This window comes from Dermacentor variabilis, chromosome 2 (assembly GCF_050947875.1).
Source record: "Dermacentor variabilis isolate Ectoservices chromosome 2, ASM5094787v1, whole genome shotgun sequence".
Lineage (NCBI taxonomy): Eukaryota > Metazoa > Arthropoda > Arachnida > Ixodida > Ixodidae > Dermacentor > Dermacentor variabilis.
Window position 1 is genome coordinate 72,378,324 of NC_134569.1, and position 26,776 is coordinate 72,405,099.

The 26,776-nt window shown below is 46.8% G+C and overlaps 1 protein-coding gene across 2 annotated transcripts in view; it reads right to left on the reverse strand.

Annotated features, from left to right (window-relative positions):
* The window catches only part of LOC142572083 (ADAMTS-like protein 5), a 214,019-nt gene that overhangs the window by 58,960 nt on the left and 128,283 nt on the right, over nucleotides 1–26,776 (reverse strand). The gene's annotated exons all lie outside the window — the stretch shown is intronic.

Genomic DNA, 26,776 nt, shown 5'->3' on the forward strand with positions numbered 1-26,776 from the left:
GGTAATGGCCAGGAATAGAATTTGAGCGTATGGGCGTATGGTTGATTGGCATGGCTTAGTGAACTATCTATTTAATGGAATCAGAAATTTTGGGTACTTTCGCTGTGGGCTTTTTCAAAACGGTTGGTTGCAATATGGACAGAGAACAGTGACAGTAGATACAGAAAATAGATAAAAGAGAGGTGTTTGTTGAACAGTGCAGCCCGGTGTTCTTGTGCAGCTTGGTGAAGGCAGAGACGCCGAGGTCGACTGAGGGCGGTCGCTAAGCTTTAGATGACAAGCGGTTCAGGAACAACTGCAAATAGCATCAGAGCGCGGATTGCGATTAAAACGCGGCTATGAAAATGAGGGGTCGAGCAACATTAGTAATTTGAACTGTAATTTAGAATGCGCTTCCACTTGTTCCTACAGGACGAATCTATCACCCACAAATAGCATGCGTTTCAGGCTCCGGGCAAGAAAATATGATCTGATATTGTTTTTGGGGGGATCATCTTAATATTCCTTCCATTACCCCATTTGAATTGATTGTTCTTATATCACGTTTTACACAGTTTTTGCAGCTTATGAAGACACGGGTGTACTCGCAAGGCCTGCTAATATTTTTCAATGGACTTTCAGCAGAATATGCGTTTAATTTTATTGCGCGCTAGTTGAGAACTTCACTTAACTGAATACGAGAGAGAGAGAGAGAGAGAGAGAGAGGGGGGAATGCATAATGACAGGAACAACGGCAAGGTTGGACGTAGGAGTGTGTCTCTGGCCTGCTACTTGCACTGGGCTACAGTACAAGGGAAAGGTTTCATTCATACAAACTGCGCGACAAGATGGGACACAAAGACTGGGACAGACGAGCGCAATCGACTCATGTTTGCTTCGTTATGCTTTCGTCTATGTAACTGTGATGATCAATGACAGGACTCTCTAGCAATACACATATGTAATGTTGTCGTTTTTTTCCCCAGCAAACTCAGTTGTAAATCTGCGCTCGTCCGTGCCCTTCTTTCCTTGTATCCCGCCCTGTCGCGCAGTTTCTATCACTGCATCCTTACCAACTATAGCCCCGCTATCAACAGTGTTAAGTAGAATGAAATGAGAAGTTATTGTGAAAGAGAGAGAGAGAGAGAGAGAGAGAGAGAGAGGATGCGTATAAGGGTAGGGAGGTTAGCTAGAGATACACCGGTTGGCTACTCTACGTGGGGGGGGGGGGAGCATGGAGCATAAAAAGACAAAGAGAAGGGTAGGGAAGAGAGAGAAAGGGAGATGAGCACAAACCACGTATACTATAGAGCTGAGTGGGCGGCGTTCTTACGGTCTACCACGATGGCCTGTAGACATCAGAAACCTCAGTAGCGCAAATAAAGCCTTCTGCACTGAGTTTATTATCGTCAATGCGGGTGATGACGAAAAACTATTATGTGATATGGTCCTCCTGATAATATGAAATGAGTGTGACCTTCCGCAGCTCCACTATCTTTTTCTTTCGCGCCTTTGCTTTGTCTTTCCGCTATTCATTCCGTCATTTATTTCTCCTTACACTCCCCACTGTAGGGTAGCAAACTGGAAGCTCTTACAGTTAAATTCCCTGTCTTTCCCCACCCCACCCACCCACCCTTTTTCTCTCTCTCTGTCACTCTCGCACGTAGGTGTGCGTTGACAATATATAATTTTGTGCTCCCAGTCTTTCTTCCGTCTGTTTCGAATCATACTCAAACTGGTCCAGTTTCAAGCAACGTGCAAAGAAACACTTCGCCGTACAATATTTGGAACGTCACACCATTACATCTGGTACATAACTGAAGCGCTAAAGACAATGGCATGTGCCTAATGGACCCGACTGTTCTTGGGTGCTCGTGACACAAGTTAGTATAAACTTTGGAGACGGTTGCATGTGATTGAGAAACTTTTTTAGCAATTTCATTCCATCAGATCTTCTGTCTGGCTCATCTATATGTTACCTAACAAATTGTGGACTCAACGTTATACGTCAGAAATCTTGTGCTTGTAAAATGGTGTAAAAAGCCTCATTCGTGGAGAATATGAACTGCGGCGTGCGAAAAACATAATTTATACAAAAGAGAGTTTCGTTATCTTTGAAGTCGAATAGTAGGAGCTCTATTTTACTAATATGGCGCAATCTATTTGGCCTGAAATATATATATAATATATATATATAAGGAAGGCAGGGATGTTAACCAGTCAAGAGTCCGGTTGGTTACGTTACGCTGAAGGAAGGGAGAAGGGGAATATAACGAGGAGAGGAGGCAGACATGTACAGAGATACCTGCAGGGACAGCCTTCAAGAGTCCAAAGCACTTGCACCAGCCAGACGTTCTCCGAAAGCACAAAAGTGCCTTCACTGCCTTCTGCGTCGATGATAGGTGTTCTACAGTATTCTGCTCACTCAGAAGACGATAATCTAATTTGCTGAATGCGACATATTGTCTTTGTGCTTCAAATTGAGGAAAGTGACGAAATAGGTGGTCAGTGTTCTCCTCACAGCCGCAGACATCACATGCAGAATTGTCAGCCATTCTAATTACCACTGAATAAGCATTCGTGAAAGTAACTCCCAACCACAACCGACACAGAAAGGACTCGTCGTGTCGGTGCATTTCGGCCGGAGGTCCGAGTTGATGCGAAGAGTTTAGCCTGTGAAGTTTGGTGCTCGTTGTATGTGAGGTATTCCACTGTGCTAAGGAGAGTGTATGTGCTAGAATGCGAAGCTGTCTTGTACGTAGCGGCTGTCCTTGACATAGGAATGAGGACGCAGCGGTCGTCTTGGTTTGACATCGGAGCTGCGTTATCTGCGACATCATTTTAAGTGATAGCGCAATGGCATGGTGCCCATTGAAAAGAGATACTATGGCATTTTCCTCTCAAGTGATGCGTTTCTCTCTCAAGTTGATTGTGAGTTCGATGTCGGGGAAGCGACTGTATACATAGTGAGGCCGGCCTTAAATCGGAGGAGACTGCCCCTTTTTCAGGACTCTCTGTGTTGATCACATGAAGTACATCGCGAAGAGCCGCGAGCTCTGCAGGTGTAGACGTAGTGATATGGGAAGTCTGGAACCATTGTGTTATTCTCTTTGTTGGTATAACTACAGCGCCACCTAACTGGTTGATGTAGTTGAGCAATCAGTATAGACGTGTGCGCAGTCGCAGTATTTATCGTGCAAAGTGAAACGGATGTGTCCCGGTATCAACAAAAGGTTTAATGCGCAACGATTTACCACGCGTTATGGGCTAGCGCCTGCAAACCAGCAGATCTTGCACCCGTAATGCACACGCCAAGCGGCAATGGTAGGCAGCGTTGTTCAGCTCCGACTCGACGTCCCAGCTCAACCTGGCCAACGGAGCGAAAAGGGCAGCTAACGCCTTGGACTTCTGGACTAAGAAGACCACTCACTGCAGAGCGGAGGAGCTACCTACACTCGCGTGCTCTTTTGTATAAAGTGTATTTTCTCTCTCTCTCTCTCTCTCTCTCTCTCTCTCTCTCTCTCTCTTGAACGCAACGCGAGCCATGCCAATGAATCGATTGAAACACCGGCGTTGCGCTATGCTGGCGCGTCGCCGGTCGCGCAGCTTTTACGATAGCATTGCGTTTCTGCTCGATTATATATGTATATTACTTATACATGCCTGCTCTCCTTTCAACCATCGGGAGCTCACTGTTGTAACGACGGCGGGGATAGGAAATTCATGAGGTGTGCTGCTATGCTGACGATGAGTGACACAACGTTCAAACGGCGCACGGCAGCGCTTTCGCTATCCTCAGGCAAGAGTATAAGCGATGCTCTTCAGGAAACCGCCAGAGAGCTTTCTGCTCGCGGCGCTGAATATACAGTCGTTCGCGCTCTTGTCGTATGGTATTGCGCAACTTGCTGTACTCGTGCCTCGTTCCTCTTTAGAAGCAAGCTTTTTGTGTAGGTGTTCTGAGAAGCTCCGAACGTCGATTCTATGATGCGCCGGCGCCTCGGGTGAGCCTGGGATGCGTGTACCTCGCGTTTCGCAACAAACGCTTTGAGCACTTCGAATTTCTTTCGGTCAAGATGGTCAAGAGAGGAACACTTCGCGAGCTTGAAGGAAACTCGCTTTCAATCCGTCGCTAAAAACGAAGCGCCGCGTCAGCGCTGTGTCAAAATCTTGGTTTTTACTGCAAAGGCTGCTTCCGCGGGGAAAGTGCAATTGACATGCATGCTAGCGCCAGTAACCCGCAGCGCGCATGGAATCTGCTGCTGAACGCAGTGTGCGTTTTTTTTTTTCTCGTTGTTGTCATAGCGAGGTATGCCAGGTGGCTCTGACAGCTGCGAAATGACAAACATAGATGCACCGCAGCCTAGGTGTGCGAACGCCAGTCACTGCTGTTAAGCCGAGCGATCGACCTTACGGGAAAAGGGCAGTTACCTGCACTTGCCGACGCAGCCTATCGGCATTCTGGTAACGTCTGGCTATAGAGTAAACAAAACAACCTTTAACTTCTACTCAGAAGACAGTTTTCTGGATTCGGGGCGCACTGGCATGGTTTGCCAGGAAGCGATTATTTTGGCACAATAATCTGACACAGTAAGTTCTGCACAAAGAAATAAATACTCACGCACAGAATGAAATACTTCAGGCACACTAAACTACTGGCGGTCCTTTGTAAATAAGGGACAACTCAATAATGCTGCAATCTAGCGGCTACAACACACAGCAAAAATGAGTCGTGTGGCATCGAAAATAGAGCGAAAGCGACGCGTCCAGTTGCAACGGCCAGCGGAAGCCTTAACTTAACGTGCCATATTTCAACACATTTGCTAGAAAATAAAAGAAATACGTGCGGAAGCGCATTTTAAGCTAGTTACAAAATTGCAGGTGACCAAACCGCACAGCGAAAATCGTACGAACTACTTATCTTTTGAATTATTTCAAAATTGCGCTCATGAAACAGTCATTGCTTCTAGCACTGCTTAGGTAAATTGGTGAGAGACGCGCGCCCGCCTGCACGCACGCACGCACACAGGCGCACGCGCAGACACTCGCATTTTGTAGATGGTTGTTTTTTCCCTTTATTTGGCGCCACGAAGAAAGTATACATGCGACGGTAGCATGCATAAGCGTATGCAGTATAGAAGCGACGTTGGTGATAAAAACGAAAGGCAGCTTATGGCTGTTTTTTATAGTATAGTTCTTATTTTAAAACCGAACTCGCCCTAAAGACTTTGGTCAAAATCATCTTTGGAACGGTGGAACGGAGCTTTGGTATACCCTATAAGACGTCGCCTTGGCGCGTCTGTACCATCGTTTTGAGACGGCGATCTGCAAAATGTCGTTCCGTGTTGCTTCGATACGTATATAGCAGGAAATGAAATTAAGTTGTCGCATTCAACGTCCCGAAACTGCGCAGTTGGTCATGAGGCACGCCGTATAGTGGAGGTATCCGGGTTCAGGTTCGTTAGCGTGCACCAAAGGAACGCGGTACGCGAGCGTTTTCGCACTTCGCCTCCCTCAAAATGCGGATGCCGTTCCTGTGAACCAAACCCGAGACCTCGTGACTCGTGTGCACCAGTAGCGTAGCAACAGGGGGGGCCGGGGGGCCGTGGGCCCCGGGTGCAAGGGGCCAGTTGGGGGGGGGGGGGTGTCATATACGTCTTAAGACACCCCTCTTTCCGCCGCCTACAACCGGGGGGGGGGGGGTGACAAAAGACCTATGGGCCCCTGGTGCCAGACGACCTAGCTACGCCACTGTGCACAACAGCACCGATGCCGTAGTCGCTGAGCCACCGCGCCGGTTGTTAGCAGGGAGAGGGCCCGTTCAAGCAGAGCGGAGGGAGGACAAAAGCAACGACAAAGAAAAGGTGCATTTTGCTTGGTAACAATGCGCAACGTGTATAGAGGGCAAGTAGGTCGAAGGCAGGGCTCGGCGACTGCTCTGCAGGCGACCTTACGTCCTCCTGTCAGCTGTCCGAATTCGCACATGTCACCGCTATCGATTTCCATACGGCCAGGTGGACTTGGCTCGCCAAAAGTGGTGCGCACAAATGTACTCGAGGAAAAGAAAGAAAAAAGGCCGCGTGCAAAGCGCGTCGATGGACAAAGATTGGATAGACAGTTGTGTCAGGCGCCACGGACACCGCTCAACGGAGAGCGAAAGAGAAAGAGAGGTTGGCAAGCCGAGTCACTCCGCCACCGCAAATACCGTGGATGACAACAATGAAGGCGATGTTGTCTTGAGAGAATCGATACCTGAAGGAAAATACAAGCAGACACATCGAAAACGGAGTGTGCTAAAGGCACGTTCGGTGTACATCTCGCATCGAGTTTTGTCTCCGCATCGCAAATGCGTCGAGAGACGCGCGGACCGTCCCGGAGGCCTGAAACCCGTATACGTAGAGGTAGCGCGACATTTTTTGCCGCGCATGAAAGACTGCAAATCATATTTGTTGCTGTAGGACGCTGTCTCCCTAAAAGCGGGGTTTGGAAACGTTGGCGGGCACACGTTCGAACGCCTCCGCTTTTTCTTTTCTGCCGTTTGAACTTTAGGCAACCGCCGGGACATTACGGCGCTACGCAAGGCGGTGCAAATTCACGCGGACGTGCCGGGTCTTCTTTTCCCTTCTTCATCGTGCTGTGATTCCGAGTAAATTCAGCTCAACTATTTCGAAATCGGCTCTCATCGGTGCTTGAAGCAGAATGACTCCAACACTTGCGTCGCACGATGTTATCAAGCGCTGCAATGTGAGAGAAGAAATAAATCGTTCTGACAGTCTGCGACTCCGGAATGCCCCGCATAGAAAAAAAATATGGCTACCGTCTACGGCAGTTTTACCGTTATGACTTTGTGCAGCGATGCACGAGGCGCCTCAATGCTGCCGCGTTTGTCGTCGAAAACTGAACGCAAGAGAACTCTTACATTAAGGACTCTGCTTATGCTATACAAATGTCAAGGAGCCATTATTAATCCGAAGGTTACGGCTAGGTATTCCGATGTGGGCAAAGTGTACTACATTCAGATTATTAAAATCAATCAATCAATCAATCATGGAAGGTCAGTGGGCCTAACACAAGGCGTGTTCCCATCAAGCAATACCTTTTGCGTCCTTGAAGGAAGAAAATGAAACTAATATTAACGGAATCGGATAGACAGAAAGAGAGAGATAGCAAGAGTGGAAGACAGAATAAATTGATCGCATTTGTCCACCCTGACGACATTGAGTAGAACAGTTAGTAAATCATTTCGCCTTTTTTCATCAACTGTAAGGTACTTTCGTGGTGGTTGTCCCGTTAAAATCGGATTGCCTAAGCAAGCTTAGTATTTCTCGAAAGCGGGAAACACTGCGTCTGCTCCCAGGAAACGCCCACTACAAGCCGCGGGGCCCTTGAACCAACAGAGAGAACAAGGGCAATTTCTTTTCCAAGTCAGCGAATCAATAAAACAAGAACCGAGTAATGAATGCCACGGACGCTGCAACTCGGCCAAGCGGGCGCTGAATAAAGAGAAACAAAAGCAAGCGCAATGGACTTGACAGACGGCCCGCACGTAGTAATGGAGGAAGACGCCAATGGGAGCGGGCAGAGGCACTTCTACGGTTGTGGCTCCCCTCCTTCCTGCACCCCTCCCCCCTCTGTCTGTCTGAATTCATTAGTCTTACCGAAAGCGGCCGGCTACGGCGATTGGGCCGACGCGGTGCGACCGCGAAGAGAGCCATGCACGCTAACGGTTGCCATGGTTGGCCGCCAATGACTCGCGCACTCACACGAACACCTACGAAAACGGCATGATGGTCCTCGTGCGCGCATGTAAGCAAGAAAGAGTGGCAGACTTGCGCCACCTCGCTTGCGTCATTACGTTCGAAGCGTTGTATAATCGTGTGTGGAAATAAGTTGTCAGCCATGCCCGCTGGCGCACTGTCACGTTAATGGAGCGGACCGTTGTTTCGCTTGAGTCTTAGCTTTTCTGATCCATATGTCATCGATGACCAGCTATACAATTCTGTTTTACATACGTTGGCCGTTAGACTGCACTATAGGCTAGAAGCAATGGGTCGTGGTCATTTCTAAGCACCAGTAAAGGTGCAATGAAACGTAAAAGAAAGAATAGAAGACTTAAAAAGGTCTGTGTTGACCTAAGAAGCGCGTGCATGGTTTTGACATGATATCGCTTCTGTGCTTCTTTTTTCTCTATGTTTATACCAAGTTGTATTCATGGATTCATCAATATATCTATTAAATAGCACAATTGTGTAGCAACGCTGATGTTTATCATAATCAGTTTCATTCATTCATTCATTCATTCATTCATTCATTCATTCATTCATACTGTTAGCCTTGGTGAAGGCCATTACAGGGTGAAAGGTGCAAAAATTAATCAGGCATAAATTACAAAATTCTAGTGATGCTTCTGGGGGTTGTTGCGAAAAGCATATCAAGATATACAAGAATGACATAGCTAGCCTAAAAAGTACATACACAAAGTGCAGTGCTCCATGTATCGTATACAAGATCAAGGGACAAACATGGGCTACACCATGAGACTGTGGAAGGATACTTGCAGAATAAAAAAACTATATTCAGTCACCATGTTATGCACAGAAATGTCGTTTTATGTGTTCTTCAAATGAAGTAAGCGAAGAACACCTGAGAATAGACTCGGGTAACATGTTCGAGTCTTCTATAACACGAAGGATGTAACTGAACCTAAAACAGTCATTACGAGGGGCGAGTGTGTGTGTATATATATATATATATATATATATATATATATATATATATATATATATATATATATATATATATATATATATATATATATATATATATATATATATATATATATATATATATATATATATATGCTGTGGCAATGTCTGGAATGTTCTTGTTTGTTAACTTGAAGAAAAGGTGTATGGTTTAGCTTGAATTGTTTATGTATTAACTGAAAAAGGAATTTTAGTCTCTGTCTTTGTCCTAATTTGCAAACTTTCAAGGCCCGCATTTCTACAGAGCTCCGTAGGACAACAATGCCGTCGATACTTATTGAAGATAAACCTAGCGCTAAGTATCTGTACCCTTGCTATTTTATTGCAGATCGACTGTGTGTAAGGGTCCCATACAAATTTTAGAATATTTCTGTACACGCTTGAGCTTCGTGTCGTCAATACGGTAGTCATAATCCAGCGTATTTTTCTTCCAGTTAAAGACATAAATACTGTTTTTTTCACTTTAAAGTCATTTGGCAATCTTCCAATTCCACATTTTTTGAAGGTTGTTGTTTAGCTTTACTTCATCATGTTGAGTCTCAGTTTTTCTATGACCAACACAATCATCGGCGAGCACCTAATCGGGACACTAACATTATTTCGTAATCGTTTATAAATAATAAAAATAAAAGAGGACCCAGTATGCTACCAGAACACACAGCAATCAATCACGACTTCTATCTTTTATTTGCACAAACTGCTGCCGAGAAGCAAGATAAGACTCAAACCATGTTGTGAGCATACTATTTCGAAACGTGTTAATAATTTCAAATAATTTTGCATAGGACATTTTTCTCGAATGCTTTTCGAAATCCATAAATAGCGCGTCAGTTTGACAACGCAAGTTTATTGCTTCTTTTGAAAGATCATGGGCAAATTCAATTAATTGAGTAGACGTTGATAAGCCTTGGAGGAATGCGGCTGATTTGGAAGCAATATATTATGCCTATCTAGATAGGCCAACAGATGTTTGTTAATAATATGTTCGAGTAACATTGAGCATGGGCTGATGATCGAGATAGGACAGTAATTGGACCCATCAGAAATAGAACTACTTTTTAGGACAGGTGAGAGTTTAGCACGCGTCCACGCGGTTGGTAATGAACCATTACATAGGGACGACTGGAATATTTTAGTAACGAAACCGGATGTCCATTCTGCGTTTCCGTACAAATATTCGTTCGGGAGCGGGGCTTTTTCTTATGTGTTTAAATTAAGTAAGACATTAACAATGCCTTGATCAGCCATTTCTACATTTCCAGTTGGCTGTCGAGAGGATGAAGCAGGAAAATCAGGCAAAATACCATTATAATTCGTGAAAGCAGAAGCAAAAAAACGCATTAAAATCATCATCAGGTTGCTGAGTAAATTCCTCAGATATTTGGTGAGAACTTGCCGGGAGTTTTATATAGCGCCAGAACTTCGAATGGGCTTCATTCAAGAATTTCTTCAACGTCACATTGTAAAAGTTATCCTTCGATTCCCTGATCAGTCGTCTTAGTTCTTGTCTCATTGCTGTAATACATATATTGTTTTCAGAAGTACAGCTTCTCGAACAGGACTTTGTTTCCGTTTTAGTTTTCTTTTTGTATGAATAATTTTTCTGGTTATCCAAGGATTGGTTATACGAGTGCGCTTCACGATCTTGGGTACTTTACTGTTAACACACTTTGCAACAACACTTTAAAAGAAATGCCATAATCTATCAGGGCAACAGTCAGTGTTGTAAAGGACCAGAAAATCATCATAAGATTCTTCAGAGTAGTCTGGAATGAATACTCATCTGCGGTAGCAAAATTCAATATGGTGTTAAACGTGTGTCTGCTGGAGGTGTCTGGGGACATGGCTAGGCACGTTACTACCATGGTATCATCAGACAAGCCCTCTACGACATCTGAGAAACTGCCGCAGCCCTCGTGACACAAAGACCAAATCAAGGATAGATGATCTTGTAGTACCTTTTCGGGTGAAATCAGTAATGATTTGCGTTAACCCGTAAGAGAGTGCAAGTTCAAATAGTTTCTCAGCTTTTGGTAGTTGCTCCGTTCCAGGAGATCTTTCGCTCATCTTTTTTTCTTGGAACAGCCGAATGTGACAGTAGAAAGGCACAAGTCTTGGTGGTGGTGGGGCTGGTGATTGACTGTTTTAGTTGTAGGCGGGTTTAGCCTGGCAGTCGACCACCTGTCGAACAGATCAGTGTCACTCAGAAATATAAGAAGGAGTTGTGAAGATTTCTTGAGGGCTATGGCGGGTCCTTCGCAAAACACAAGGTTTTGCAGGCGCACACGTGGACGGCCTTTCTTCTGTAAGTTCTCATCAAGGGCGTTTCTTCGACCACGGTAACTTCGGCACGACCTCAGAGAGGGTTCCATGTCTCCGGTTTCGTTGCGCGAAGTACAGATCGGGGAATTGGTACGTCGCGTATTGAATAACCTTGCAGGTGTGTATGCAGATCCAGTCCTTATTCGATGCACTAGCGAGGCTTCCTCTCGAGGAAACGGCCTGGTCACGCAGGGCTCACGTGGCGGAATAAAAGGCGACAGAAAATAAGCATGGATCTTCCATTTCGTGACCTGATTACTTTTTTGTTACTTTGAATTGTGGGAGATGTGAGAGCGCCGCGTATGGGAAGATCATCAGCTTCGTAATATTCATCGATTCTAATGTGAAAATGGATCGATTGAAACTTCACTTGTGAAAAGGCAGCTGAGGTCTTTCACAAGTGATAGCGACTTTCGTGGGAACTTTCCGAATGGTCAACCACGGCAAAATTCTTTCTATTCAGACTTCGAGTCTGGAAAGAGTACGACATCTTGTACAGGCAAATACTTCAGCTTTCGATAAGGTAGCAGCTATTGCAGGGCACAGGACCCGCCGTGGTTGCTCAGTAGCTATGGTGTTGGGCTGCTGAGCACGAGGTCGCGGGATCGAATCCCGGCCACGGCGGCCGCATTTCAATGGGGGCGAAATGCGAAAACACCCGTGTACTTAGATTTAGGTGCACGTTAAAGAACCCCAGGTGGTCGAAATTTCCGGAGTCCTCCACTACGGCGTGCCTCATAATCAGAAAGTAGTTTTGGCACGTAAAACCCTATTATTAATTATTTAAATCGTAGGGCACAAGACGTCGGTTTGTTCACAGCAAACTGTTTGAAGTCGAACGCGACGACAAGGTGCCAAAAGTTGTATAATGCGCACTATGTTTGGCTGGAACACAGCGTGATTGCTCACAACAAAGCGGGGCACTAAGCAACGTTGCATGTGGTAACTGCGTGCGCACGAGCGAGGTTATGTGAACTAAATAAATGTGAAAAATAAAGGCCATAAGACTAGGGCAAGGAAACGATGTGGAAAGGGTAGGGGGGAGTCATAGCATGGAGAATTGAGTAGAGTGCTGAAAGTGTTGCACTAGTATGGTGCTGAATATAAAAGAACGGTAAAAAACAGAATGCGTGCAAACCGCCTCACCCTGAGAACATTAAGCGAATGTCGCTGAGACGCGCGCTTCCTCTCGAGTCATATTACCATAGGAGGTTACCATAAAACCAACTAGAGTATATTGCGCACGGATCTTCGCTGCGCAATGGACAAGCTTGTAACTAAACTCAGCTGCGTGGAGGAGTGAGCTGCCATTGTGCTTTGAAATGTTTCGCTAGTGGAGGTCATGTCCTTTAGGAATAAGTAGAGATCATGAGCGTTTCAATGAGTTCCTAACGTTGAAGTAATATGAGCTGATAGCACTAGATGCGTACAGTTGCTCTTGAACAATAATTCAAATTATTGATGAAGAATGCGTGATGTAATCTCCAATATATTAGCAATGAACAACATACTACGCATTTTGTTTGTCAAGTTTGTTTCGAGCAGACCTTTGAAGTGAGAGTCCAAAATTAGTTCAAGTGAAAAAGAGCTTTGTAGAGAGAAGAAAGTACTAGTATCCATATCAATATCTTTGGAAAAACCAAAGCACAGCTCAAGAGAATGAAGCGCTACGTGACGAAGAAAAAAAAATCAAGGCCATTCTGCCCTGACAAGGTGCATGAACAGTGGAGCTGCAGACATCGTGGTAAGAAAACTTGTGGTAAGGACTTTATTGTATCACTCATGGTGCTTTAGTAACGACGGTCACAATATCTTTATGGTCGCTGTGATATAGACTGATCGGCATACTCGCGACTGCAAACACATTCTTTAATAATGTCAAGAGAGAGATAGAGAGATAGAAAGCAAGGACAGGAAAGGCAGGGAGGTCAACCAGAAGAGCATCCGGTTTGCTACCCTACTCTGGGGGTGGGAAAAAGGGGAATAGAAAGAGGAAAAGGGGAGAAAGTGAGCACTGAGTGCGTGTGGGCGGGACACTAGGCACAGGGACACTATAAACGGTCTCTTAAGCCGGTGCACTTCAAGTATTGCTCTAATGCACGATTCACGTATCCACGTATCCCACTTGGGTGGTCTGTTGGGTCGGATCAGCGTGGCATCGCAAGCGCTATGTCTGCAACAAGAAACGCGCGAACCACTGCTTTTTTCGGTCCCGACACATCCACATCGAAATCACCGATGACGACCACAGGTGTAGTGTCATCCAAACTAATCCACTCAAAGGGAGCAGCGACGAACCTTGCGGGGCTATGAGCCACTGTGTGTGTGTGTTTTTTTTTTGCTTACTTACGGGGGTATGAGCCATTGCTTTCCAGGGTGTGAGCCATTGCTTACCGGGATGTGAGCCATTGATGATGAGTTTTCACCATGCTGTTATGTATGTTGTATGCGGGATTAGGAAGAATGTAAGCACTGTTCGCTTCAAATTGAAGAGTGCTCGTAGCCTCTGCTTTACGAGGCTATGAGCCATTGTATATTTTGCTTGCTTACGGTGGTATGAGTGATTGCGGGGGTATAAGCCATTGATGATAGTTTTCGTGTATGGACACGAATATTCTTTGGTGACCTAGCCATGTACAGCTCCGCTGTAAAAATTAACCGATATACACGATTTATTGCTCCTCACTATAACTTATCGAAGCATAGCGAGAGTAATTTGATCTGCATTTGGTGGTTTACTGCGCTGACCAATCATGGAACCTATTTACGTTCTTCAGACATTCCACGATCACGCGTCGCTTCCGCTAAATGTCACCGTCTTTTTCTTGTGTCGCTGTACTGCAATCTTTTATTTCGTTCACAGTGCCAAACGAGCTGGACCGATTTTGTACTTCATAACACGTTACTACTAAGGGCAGGGCCACCAAGGTGGCTATAAAAGCTCAACTAACATGAGCATTGACCCGCGCAGTATGACATAAACACTATGCAGCACTGTCACCGTAAACACACTATGTGCCTTTACCTACGCGCAAGGACGTTCCCACTTTCTCTTCTTTTTTTTCTTTTTACGCTCCCTAAGTGCAGCTCTGTGTCACAGTGCAAGTGAGGTGACTGAATAGCCTTTGTTTGGAGAGCCTAAACGAAGCGTCTGTGGAGGGAAATAGCTTGTGCTATTTTGCTTGACTCATCCGCGCTTTTGTGGACATCGAATTTCGCATACTTTTAATTCGCTTTAATTATTCGTGCGGTTATTTCATTATGACACGCCATTATGCGCAGATATGGCTGCGCCATGGCAACCGTCAGGGAACGGGTTCATGGTGATGAACCATATACGCTTATATAAGTGGGCCTCTCAAGCTGCGAGCTGCCCTAATCTACAGAGAGGCCGCATGAAGTTCGATTAACCTTCTGGAAACGCCCACGCGAAGGTTTTTGTTGCGTTAGATTGAGCACATTGAAAATGTACAGGTTTGGATGTTGTTTTACTGTACTTCTTTTTTTTTTTTCGCCTAGACCACGTACTGAAGCACTGCTTAAGCATCCAACTGGGAATATCATTCTCACAGCAGACAATCACTGCAGTTAAGAACGAGAATGGGAAAATCAGAAAACAATGATCCTCACGAAAAACAAGAGCTCTTGTGTGCCTGGTTCAGTTCTTGTTTACTCTAATTAAATTAATAAAATTTGGGGTTTTACGTGCCAGAAGCATGATCTTATGAGGCGGCTGTAGTGTGGGACTTTGGAGGTTTGGACCACCTAGAGTTCTTCAGCGTGCACCTAATCCAAGCACATAGGTGTTACCGCATTTTGACCCCGTAGAAATGCGACCCCCGTGGCCGGGATTTGATCGCGCGACTCCGTGCTTAGAAGCCCAACACCACAGCCACTAAGGAACCGCGGCGGGTTGTTTATTTTAAGGCTTTGCGACATTTATTTTGGTGGATCACATCTTGCGTGCTTTGCTAAGAATACGTCTAACGAGAATATCAGAAAACGGGTACTGTCTGGAGTACAGGTAAACAGAAATGTGGAAAAGGCTCGCATAGGAAATATTTATGGGGAGTTATCTCAATTATTCAGTAGGTCATGGCGACGAAGGAGGAACACGGTAAAGCGGAACCACTCTTTTATGATTAGCCGGCTTTATTTATTTATTTATTTATTTATTTATTTATTTATTTATTTATTTATTTGCTTCCTTGTTTGTTTGTTTCTTTCTTTCTTTACTTAATTTAGCTTACTTTTTCTGGCCACGATCAATGTACGGCATAAGGTAATTACGGTGCTTTTTGACCGTGGCAGAACTTGAAACTTCCTGCGTGAACATGAATGTCGCCGTTCTCACGCTGCGAAGCAATTTGGAGATGACAGTGAGCTCACCTTATGTGGTGTAGTAGAAAAGCAGAGCTCATCGTGGTTGAAGCAAAATACTTGTAATTTCTATTTGCACGTTCAATCCACGAAGTCAGTATTGCGGTAAATCACTCGTCTTGCTGTAGCGAGTAGCCCACATGAACGATTGTTAGCATAGATACCATTACTCTACTATCAGGCGGTGGACAGAGGCAACGAAATTGTATTTCAATGGCTACCTGGCAACTACAATATTACGCTGTAAAAAAATACTCCCGGGCCGACAAAGCTGCCCGTGAGGCACACGGAGAATGAGAAAGCACCTCGATACTATTGTCGAGAACGGACGCAGCGGGATACCTCAGCGGTCTTACCCCTATCAATCTAAGGAAATAGAGCACACCGGAGGTCACCAACCGGCGCCTATGTGCCATGGACCCACTTATGAGATTACAACTTTTACCTGGTTTCAACCGACGGGAAAAAAACGTTAATGAGCCACCTTTCACAAACGTCCTTTCACAAACGTCTATTCATTCCTAACTGGAATGGCTGACTGTACCAATCGCAGCACAGGTGGAGTCGAAGAAACGACGAAACATCTCCTGTGTGAGTGCCCCATGTACGAAGATGAGAGGAGTGCTGTTCGGGCAGCTTTGGGGCACTTAGACGACAGGCCTTCCATAAAAGAGATGTGCAAGCCTACGAAGGCGCTGGTGCGTTTCTTGAAATTCACTAGCCTGTATGAGCGCCTGTGACTAATTCAGCGGTGAACGCTTTTGTGTGTGTAACAGTCTAAAGTGTGAACTTCTCTCTTCTTTCTCTTTCAGTGCCCTTTCTTCCTTCCCCACTGCAGGGTAGCCTACCGGGCTCAGCCTGGTTAACCTCCCTGCCTTTCCCTTATGACGTATCTTTTTCTCTCTCTCTTGCTGTAGCGAAAAAACTAGCAGAGACAAATTGTATATAGGCGACATTAAATATAGGCTGTGTCAAAAAACATTTCATATGCATTACGTTCAGGGGTGTAAAGGACGCTGCTAGATGGGTTTTTCTGTCAGCTGCGATAAAATGCGGAGGGATCACTCGCTGCATTGGTCAATTGATTAAGCAGCTGCGACCTAACATTCACAATATAATGTACCTCAGGGATCGCACCTTCAGCCTGCAACACATACTTGGACCACCGACTAGATAGCGGCTGTGCGCTTCGCGCTACGAAGGCACTCTTAAATGATATACAAGACACTGGTCTCAATGAAATACTTACATTATATCAGTTGTGGTATGTGTGTGTTATGTGAGTGTTAAGTGTCGTATGTCCTGTATGCATAATTTCATTTATCGTCACATTCGACCGGATAAGCATGCTATACTTATCACCGCATTCGCCTATGGAGCAACTCTCTAGGCGTGCCGCCAGCCAAACCTATCCAGTTTTCATCATAGTTTTCATCATTCTCTCTCTTAGCTGAGAACGTTGTCCTCGAATAGGAGCAATTTCTGTTCTCCTTCAGAAATCATCGCGAGCACTTTCAGCACGCTAGCTCTTACAATGGCTTCGAGCTGCACGCCGAAGTCCACATATGGGCTCGACGATTAACAGCTCTAACGGCTTGCCATCTTTTCTACAAGATGTGGCTCTGTCCGCTCGCCGCTTTTGTCTCCATTAGGAACGTCTCTTTCTTTTTTTTTTAGACTGACAAGACTTTCATTCCCCCTCCTAACTCTCTACGCTTCCACCGTTTCCCCCCTTTTTTTTACTATCAGTGTTGGCTGCTTTCAGATTGGGAGTCTCTTCTTATTCCTTTCTGCGCTTCTACCGTTCTCCATCTATTGTAGCCGTGCTTGCTTCGAACCGTAGCCACCACGGGTTGACTTTTACGAAGCCTCGCGAGAGCCGTAAAAATTTCGCGGGCAATTTACAGGCGGTGGAAGAGCGGGCCCACCGTTTGTTCGGCGCCTGTGAAAAGGGCTGCGGAGGGATCCCTGAAACGGCTGGAAAACGTCTCCGAGTATCGCTCAGGCGCCGTTACGTCGCCGTACCCTGTTATCTTACGCTTTTATTGTCTGTTGGTTTGTTTGCTTCTGTTAGTTATAACCCCGACGATCATGGCGTTGCGCGCTTTCTTCTGCCAGTGTTCGTGCTCTTGTGCGCTGCACAATGAAGACGCGAATAGCTGTTGCGGTTTATAGGTTAGACTTTTCGGCGAGATAATGTGGCTCCCGAGCGCATCGGTGTACGGGTTTAGGTTTCTCCCAGCATTGTAGGAGGAATTGTTACACACTCTCCCATCGTCGCGTCGACAAACCTTCAGTTGTTTGCGCATGTGGGAGAAGCATGCACTCTCTGATCCGTATGCTTTCCCAAGACCCCCTGTGCATTATATGGCGCATTGCAGTTAATCATTTCAAAAATTACCTCGGAAGCGATTAGGTAAAGTATTTACTCCGGATATTAAGTCTGATGCATGCGAAACTGTATGGAAGTGGTTCAACCATAATGTTGTCGTCATCCTCCGGGAAAATTCACGCTAGTTTGATATAGACAGTTGCGTCGTGAAATACACGGAAAAGCACCTGTGAAGTGCGTTCCGAATACCACGAGATAACATCAAAATGCAGGATGCAGCATGGACATACCAACCCAAAACTTGCTATTACATCTTTATGTTTTGTTTGGGCAAATTAAAGTGGTTTTTTCCGTAGAAAACGTGAGAAAATGCTTACTTTGTCTGTGCAGATGGATACGTTACTTTTGGCCTCAAACAACGGCGGTATACTTAGGTAAAAAGTGTTTTCGCGTTCCTGACATACCAGTGAGTTATATGGAAGAATTGACTTGTAAAGTGATATATTCCTGAGCTGTCATTTCGTCTCGGGAAAAAAGAAGAAAACATTTACTGTAGAAAATAGGACGAGCGGTGCTCAGGCTGGTCGGAGCCCCTATTCTATAGGGTTCCGCTGGATTGAGCTCTGCGGCTTGCCTGGAATGTGGCAGCCCTCTGGGCTGCCTCCTCCGAGCTGGAGAGCAAGGCCTCCCATTCCTCTCGCGTTGTGATTTCGTGAGTATTGTCTTAAGGAGTTTTGGCGCATTCCCACGTGATGTGGTCCAGCGTGGGCTCGGCCCCACACCACGGGCATGCATCTGGATATCGCTCCTTAACTATTTCGTGTAGGAAATGTAGGTGCGGGTAAGTTTTGGTTTGCAACCACCTCCAAGTAACTTGTTCCGCTTTGCTAAGTCTCCGATGGGGCAAGGCGAATTTAATTCGAGCCCTTTTGTAACATTCAAGGATTGCCTATCTGCTCCAGTCTACCGGTTCGGGTTCAATGCTCGCCTCACTGTCGGGGCGCCACTGGTATGTTGCGTGCGCAGTGCCCACCACGTGCCCACCACGTGGGCGAGTTCATTTCCCCCGATGCCAGTATGACCTGCTATCCAGATGAGTTTGACTGCGCCAAGGTCCTTGCTTTTATTTACTATCTTGGTGGCTGAAATGCAGATGCTACCATTTCGGTAGTTTCTACAGGCCTCAGGATGTGGGCTTGCTCAATTGTGTTGGTGTGCGCCGCAATAACCGTAGCGATGACTATCTCCTCGGCCTCGCAGATGTTGTTGGCCCGCGCTGTGGTGGTCGTTACTCTTCTGTAAATGCCATCTATCACTGCGGTTGTACACCATGGTGTACGCGTTCAGTGTGCGGTGGCATCAGTGTAGTATGTGTTACTTCTCCCCTCGTACGTTTTCTTGTAGTGTTTGGCCCTAGCCTCTCTGCGTCCCGGGTTTAGGAGAGGGTCCATCCCTACTGGGATTGAAGCGACGGTGATTTTGTCCCTCTGGGCGGTTGTGAAATCTGCCTACCAGGTCTGGAGTTCTGCGCACTTTTGGAGACCCAGTCTGCGTATAATTTCTCTTCCCTTTGTTTATTGGGTGAGCCTTAGTTTTTGTACATTGAGCTGTGCCTCCATAAGTTCGTCAAATGTATTCGACACCCCAAGGGCCATAAGGAATGCCGTTGACGTCGTTTGGGGGAGCTGCAGGACCGTTTTGTAAGCTCTAAACAGGTTTCAATGGAGTGTATCTCCGTCTTAAGCAAGGTGTAGTAGGGAAGACTGCATAGAATTTTGCTTTTGACCAGACCTTTGACAAGCTGAATTGTGTCGTTTCCTCTCATGCCAATCTTTGTACTGGCGACCCTTCTGATCATTCTAGACACCTGTTAATAGGATGTCTGAATCATCATCATCATCATCATCATCATCATCATCATCATCATCATTATGCGTGGTGCGCTGCATGCCGCGTTCCGTTACGCATGCCTCGATGAGGCTTGCGGCTTCCTGCAGTCTCTCCTCCTTTTGCCCCAGTGAGCTTGTGGTCGTCCAGACCGTGATGTCGTCCGCATACATGCCGGACCGTATGCGCGGCTGGTTCTGGAGTGCTCCTGAGTCCCAAGCATGGCTACGTTGAAAGGGGTTGGAGAGATTACTGCCCCCTATGGTGTTCCGCGATGTGACACTTGTATCAATCGTGACTCTATGGTGCCGATCTTGATTTGAGCCTCGCGATGATTCAGGAAGGCCCTAACGTACTTGTGGATTCATTCCCCGCATTTTGTGTCAGTGAGGCCGTCCAGGATCCCCTGATGGCTCACCTTGTCAAAGGCACCTTCTATGTCGACCACCATGACAACGTGCTCGCATCCTGCTATGGTTTGTATCAGCACCTACTCTTTTAGCTGGAGGAGGACGTCTTAAGCTGAGAGAGGAGACCTGAAGTCAAAGGTGTTGTGCGGCATTAGGTCATTGTTTTCGAGATGGTCCTGCAGCCGTTTGTTCATCACCCTCTCGTATAATTTACCTAGACATGACGTGAGGGAGATGGGCCGCAGGTTTGCTACCTCCAATTGTTTGCCGGGTTTCGGGATTCGGATTCGCTGGGCATGTTTCCACTTTTGTGGGCTGGTGTCTCGTGCCCAGTGCTCATTAATGAATTTTGTAAAGGCCGTGATCAAGCAGTCGCTCATATTTCTGATCATTGCGTTCGTGATTTTGTCCGCTCCCACTGCAGTATTCTTTGTTATGCACCCGATGGCTGCGCGGACCTCGAATTCGCTAATGGGGGCGTCCAACGTACGGTTGGGTATCCCTTGATATTCTGCGTCGTAGGGAAGGGATGATAGTTCTTCTCCAAAGCATTTCGCCTCTACCTGGGCCACGAATTCCTCCTCTGCGCCTATACACGTATGGAGCGGGCGTTCTATCGCCTTATTGGTTTCAACTTTAGTGTTGGTCGGGTCTGTGATGTTTAGCTCGTGCTCAGCGTTCTGTCCAGACTCACAGAATTTCTTCCAATTGCTTTCGGCCAATTCTAGGGCCCACCCGTCTGCCCTTCTTTGTGATTTCAGCAATGCGGATTTTGAGTTTCCTATAGTTCGCTTTCGCCACTTCCACCGCTTGGTGAGCCCTCTGCAGGCTTCCCAGAGGTGGAGCAGATGCGCATCGACACCTGGAGCTTCCTCCGTGGTGGCCGCCTTTTTGGTGACCGCCTTTTTTTACATGCGGAGGTTACACACTATTCGTCCAGGGCTCCTATGTCGAGACCCGCATCTGTTGTGCGTTGCCTGTATGCGTGCCATTCCGTGACTTCGGCTGTGCCAATCTGACTTCTAATTTTTCGGGTTTTAAAGGAGATGCTGAGTATGGTAGTGATCACTACCCAGGTTGTTGAGAGTGTTCAGCCACATGGCGCCCACGAGATTCTTTCCCATTGTTAGGTCGGGACTAGTACCTGTTTCTGTGCTATTCCCTATCTTTGTTGCGATTGTGGGGTCCGTGAGTAGTTGTAGGTCCCACTTGTGCATAAGCTCTACGACCTGTCTTCCCTTGACGTGTTGGGTGGGATAGCCCCATGCACGGTCTCTTGCATTAAAATCCCCGGCAATTAGTAGTGGTCTGGTGTGCGCTTTTGTAACCGCTCCTTCGATTATCTCGGTAAAATCCGCTGCCCTTTGACGGGGGGTGGGGTTATAGATTTTAGAAGAAAAGCACCATATCATCCTGGGCACTTGCACAGAATTTCGACTAATAGGGGGGGGATGTCCGTATCGGCACCGGTATCGTGTTTGATTATCGCTACGGATCTGTGTATTAGCTTTGCTGCCCTGTGCCCTTCTTCTGAGGCTGTATATGTTTAATAGCCCTGGATCATGAGTACGGTTCTGACTCCCTGGAGTGCTATTGCGGCCGGTGGCGTCGGTGGGGACTTCAGCAGCTGCTCTAGCACTCTATTTTTACGCAGGAACCCTCTGCTGTTCCACTGCCAGACCGCTGTGGTTTCCCTAAGGCCCCTGGGGCGTCTATCCATGACTTACTGAGTCCTGTCCGAGGGTGTGCAGACCGGGCCTATTATAGGACTTTTATGGACTTTCTCTAACAGTGGAGCCCGTTGTTTGTTTTCTGATTATCTGCCTGCACTCAATTTGTACGGCTTGTGTTCTCTTGGCTATCTTCTCGTCTTGCTCGGTGAATTTCAAATCAATGTATGCTGTGAGGCGGGGGACTATCGTGTCTGCCAGGTGTTTTACTGTTGCCTCCGTGACTGGTGTCTCCTGTGGAGTCTTGGCTGCAGTGCTATTGTTCCCCGTCGCTGTGTTATTTGATTGAGGCAGTGACTCTTGAATTGCGGGTGTTTGTACCTGCTTCTTAAGCTGCCTGTTTTCTCTCTCCAGATCGCCTAATCTGACTCTTGTGATTCCTAATTCTCCTATTAGCGGCGCTAGTTCGGCAGAAAGTGTGCTGTCTAGTTTGCATGGGGAGGCCATTGCTGCCCGGCTCACCTGAATTTCTTTGTTAGCTTGTTGTTTAATTTTCTTTTCCTTCTGTTGAGGGGGTGGTGGTTGCTTCGCCTCTGTGGAGCTGGATCGCCCCCTAGACTTCGATGTCGACCTGGACTTGGACCTTCCCGAAGTGACTGAGTGCCCCCTCTCCGAGCTGAGCCAGCGTTGCTTGATGATCCCCCGCTGCTTGGGCCGGCTCTGGTGATGCTGCTGTTGCGGCTTCGGTTGGTTTCGTGACTGGATTTTCTTGAGCTTGTTGTGACATTCTGGTCTTCCGGTAGCGTGTTCCGCGCCGTAGAAAGCACAAGTGATTTCGCGGACGTGGTCTTGCGGTGGGTACCCCATTTCGCACTGGGCGCATTGGTTTGTCACTGCTCTTGGGCAAACGCCCGTAACGGTGGCCCGTCGCCTGGCAGGTCCTGCAGTTACTGCCTCGTCGGATGGTGTGGGACGCACGGTATCTCACCGCTGAAGAGATAGACGTAGCGAGGCAATACGTCCCAGTTGAAAGTCAGCAGCACCCTTTTGCTTGCCCCCAGGCGTCGGGCCTGGACCACCTCCACTCCTTGTGTTCACACAGATGTTGTCCATGATTGCGTCATCCGTAACGTCTATCTTGATTCCGTGATTTACCCCCTTCAGGAGGTATTTGGGGGTCGTTACGTAGGCATACATCGGGTGAGTCTTGCCTTCTAGCTCAGCTGCTTGGGTTTATCTATCCGTTTCCCTAGTTCTTCGAGCGCGGTGCTGATGATTACGATGTTCAAGCCCGGTCTGAGGCGGATGATCGTGTCGTCGCATTTAAGCCCCGCGGCGGAGCCTCCCGCGGCTGTCATGATGGCGCGTGCCACCTCGTAGTCTAGAGGTCGCGGACGACGAGCCCAGGTTTCGGTTTCAGGATCATCTTTATATCGTTCCGAGGGAGAGGAGGCGCGCGCTGACTTGGGCGGCTTCTTCTCTTAGCCTCCGCTGACTTCCGGTCGGTAGCGATGCTGCCTGCTTCTCCGGAAGCTCCGCTATCTCCCATGGTTTGTCCTACGCTATCGGGGTCGTTAGCCCCTGCGGCGTTTTCGGTTGTGTGCTTCAGCCTCCTGACCTTCTTTCGCACACGAAGAGACATGGCGACGTTTCACGAACCTCCGTTCGGGTCTTCTTCTTCGGTGTTCGTGTTCGCGGCCGAAACGTGTCCGTTCGTAGCGTCGGGGTGGAGGTCTTCCTCGGTCTCCGAGATAACTTTCATGAAATGTTGGGGTTCCAATCTCATTTTCCGGCTGGTCCTTGACGATCCGTGATCGAGATCCATGTTTTCTCGGGAGGATATGGTCAGACCGCGTGCGTTGTGATACCGCCTGCGTTGCGCAACTCCTGATGGTAAAGAGATCGCCCCTCAGAATTTCCGAAGCGTTCTTTCCCGGACGTACAGCACAAAGCCCAAAGCGAACAATACGGTTGCGTTATTATATTAATAAGTGTCCATAGGCTTTCATCCATACCACTTATGTCCCTGTGGGGCATTTAAGGTAATAATATAAAATGAAATCATGTAAGCATACATGAACACCACAAATACGGAGAGAGAAAGAAACGGGCAAGCAATCCCCTGAAAGGGACTCCCAGTCCACTCTTGAAGAGAGCGAGAAAAATGGAAGATGAAGGAGAGAATAAAAAGAGAAAGAACAAAGAGGAAGGCGCACCATAACACATCACATCATCCACGGAGTACAAGCACTAAAGACGATTAACCACAGCCTGGATCCGCGATCGACAAGAATTGTATAGTTTTGTGAGCCTCATCTCGAGTTGAAGTAGAACCTTTGGAAATAAAGAAAAGCTCAGTGCCCTTCGAAGAAGGATGACCAGCGAAGCTGTGTATTTGAGCCCCTTAATGGCGAACTGCAGCTCCGCCGTGAGTCGGCCGGGCATTGCACTATATGGTTGGGATCGGCCCACGTTTGGAGAGTTTTGTGTCTACACGGGGACGCGATCCTGGGGGAATTGGCCCTTAACAGCTTCGCTGTAATTCGCGGTAAATTGGTTAATCCTTGTGCTGCTAAATAATTAATTGATGATGACGAAGAACGCTGGAGCAGTGGCACAAGCGCGTTCGCGCGGTAGCGCCGAGGGGTGCCAACCAGCCAGCTGTGGAAGACGGCGATGCTGGAGCCAATCCTGGTGGTGATAGTTTTGTGTAGATACACGGGCAGCATCTGGGGGAACTAGCCCTTAACAGCTTCGCTCTAAAATAAAAAAAAGAAAGAAAAAATATGTGATCGCAATTCGAGCAATTTAACGTTGCTGGAACTTGTTCAGCAGCAAACAGTGACGAAACGTTAAAGCTGTGTGTTCAAAGAGCAACTGTTTGCTATATTTTGTTGCATTTATCCCAGTGCGCAGTTTCGCGACTCTAAACTGCATATTTTTTTCTTTACCTCACCAACCGCAACACCGTTTTGATCCAACTGGGCAAACTGAGTGGCCTGTGCTTGTGCTTGCTCTGAGCAGCTGTAACACTTGGCGTTGCTATGAACACCTCTCTCAGAATACTAAGACAACGCCAAACACAAAGGCGTTGTTTGTGCTCGGCATGCAATCGACATCACAGATTTGCGAATTTTCTTGCTTACATAAGTCCATGAAAGAGCACTAAGGTTCGAAACGGGATCGCAGAATGCGCCAACTTGCCTATGATTAGGCCACATGATTTTGTTATAGCGCCGGTTTACGTTTCTAGGAGTGCTTTATGTAATATGACGTGCAGAGCCATGACGTCACACGGGGTCTCAAAGCGGAAACTGTACATGAATTTCTCGAAAATGGCTTGCTGTGACGTACACAGTGACGTACACAGTGACGTACACAGCCTCTAACCCTACAGCTAGAATAGAACTTGCAGAACTTTCTAAGTTAATCAACAAGCGTAAGACAGCGGACATCAGGAAGTATAACATGGATAGAATAGAACAGGCTCTCAGGAACGGAGGAAGCCTAAAAACAGTGAAGAAGAAACTAGGAATAGGCAAGAATCAGATGTGTGCGTTAAGAGACAAAGCCGGCAATATCGTTACTAATATGGATGAGACAGTTCAAGTGGCTGAGGAGTTCTATAGAGATTTATACAGTACCAGTGGCACCCACGACGATAGTGGAAGAGAGAATAGCCTAGAGGAATTCGAAATCCCACAGGTAACGCCAGAAGAAGTAAAGAAAGCCTTAGGAGCTATGCAAAGGGGGAAGGCAGCTGGGGAGGATCAGGTAACAGCAGATTTGTTGAAGGATGGTGGTCAGATTGTTCTAGGGAAACTGGCCACCCTGTATACGCAATGCCTCATAACCTCGAGCGTACCGGAATCTTGGAAGAACGCTAACATAATCCTAATCCTTAAGATAGGGGACGCCAAAGACGAAAAATTATAGACCGATCAGCTTACTGTCCGTTGCCTACAAAGTATTTACTAAGGTAATCGCAAATAGAATCAGGAACACCTTAGACTTCTGTCAACCAAAGGACCAGGCAGAATTCCGTAAAGGCTACTCACAATAGGCCATATCCACACTCTCAATCAGGTGATAGAGAAATGTGCGGAATATGACCAAGCCTTATATACAGCTTTCATTGATTACGATAAAGCGTTTGATTCAGTCGAAACCTGAGCAGTCATGGAGGCATTACGGAATCAGGGTGTAGATGAGCCCTATGTAAAAATACTGGAAGATATATATAGCGGCTCCACAGCCACCGTAGTCCTCCACAAAGAAAGCAACAAAATCCCAATAAAGAAAGGCGTCAGACAGGGAGATACGATCTCTCCAATGCTATTCACAGCATGTTTACAGGAGGTATTCAGAGACCTGGAGTGGGAAAAATTGGGGATAAAAGTTGATGGAGAATACCTTAGCAACTTGGGATTCGCTGATGATATTGCCTTGCTTAGTAACTTAGGAGACCAATTGCAATGCATGTTCACTGACCTGGAGAGGCAAAGCAGAAGGGTGGGTCTGAAAATTAATCTGCAGAAAACTAAAGTAATGTTTAACAGTCTGGGAAGAGAACAGCAGTTTACGATAGGTAGCGAGGCACTGGAAGTGGTAAGGGACTACATCTACTTAGGGCAGGTAGTGACCACGGATCCGGATCATGAGACTGAAATAATCAGAAGAATAAGAATGGGCTGGGGTGCGTTTGGCAGGCTTTCTCAGATCATGAACAGCAGGTTGCCATTATCCCTCAAGAGAAAAGTGTATAACAGCTGTGTCTTACCAGTAGTCACGTACGGGGCAGAAACTTGGAGGCTTACGAAAAGGATTCTACTTAAATGGAGGACGACGCAACGAGCTATGGAAAGAAGAATGATGGGTGTGACGTTAAGGGATAAGAAAAGAGCAGATTGGGTGAGGCAACAAACGCGGGTACATGACGTCTTAGTTGAAATCAAGAAAAAGAAATGGGCATGGGCCGGACATGCAATGAGGAGGGAAGATAACCGATGGACATTAAGGTTTACGGACTGGATT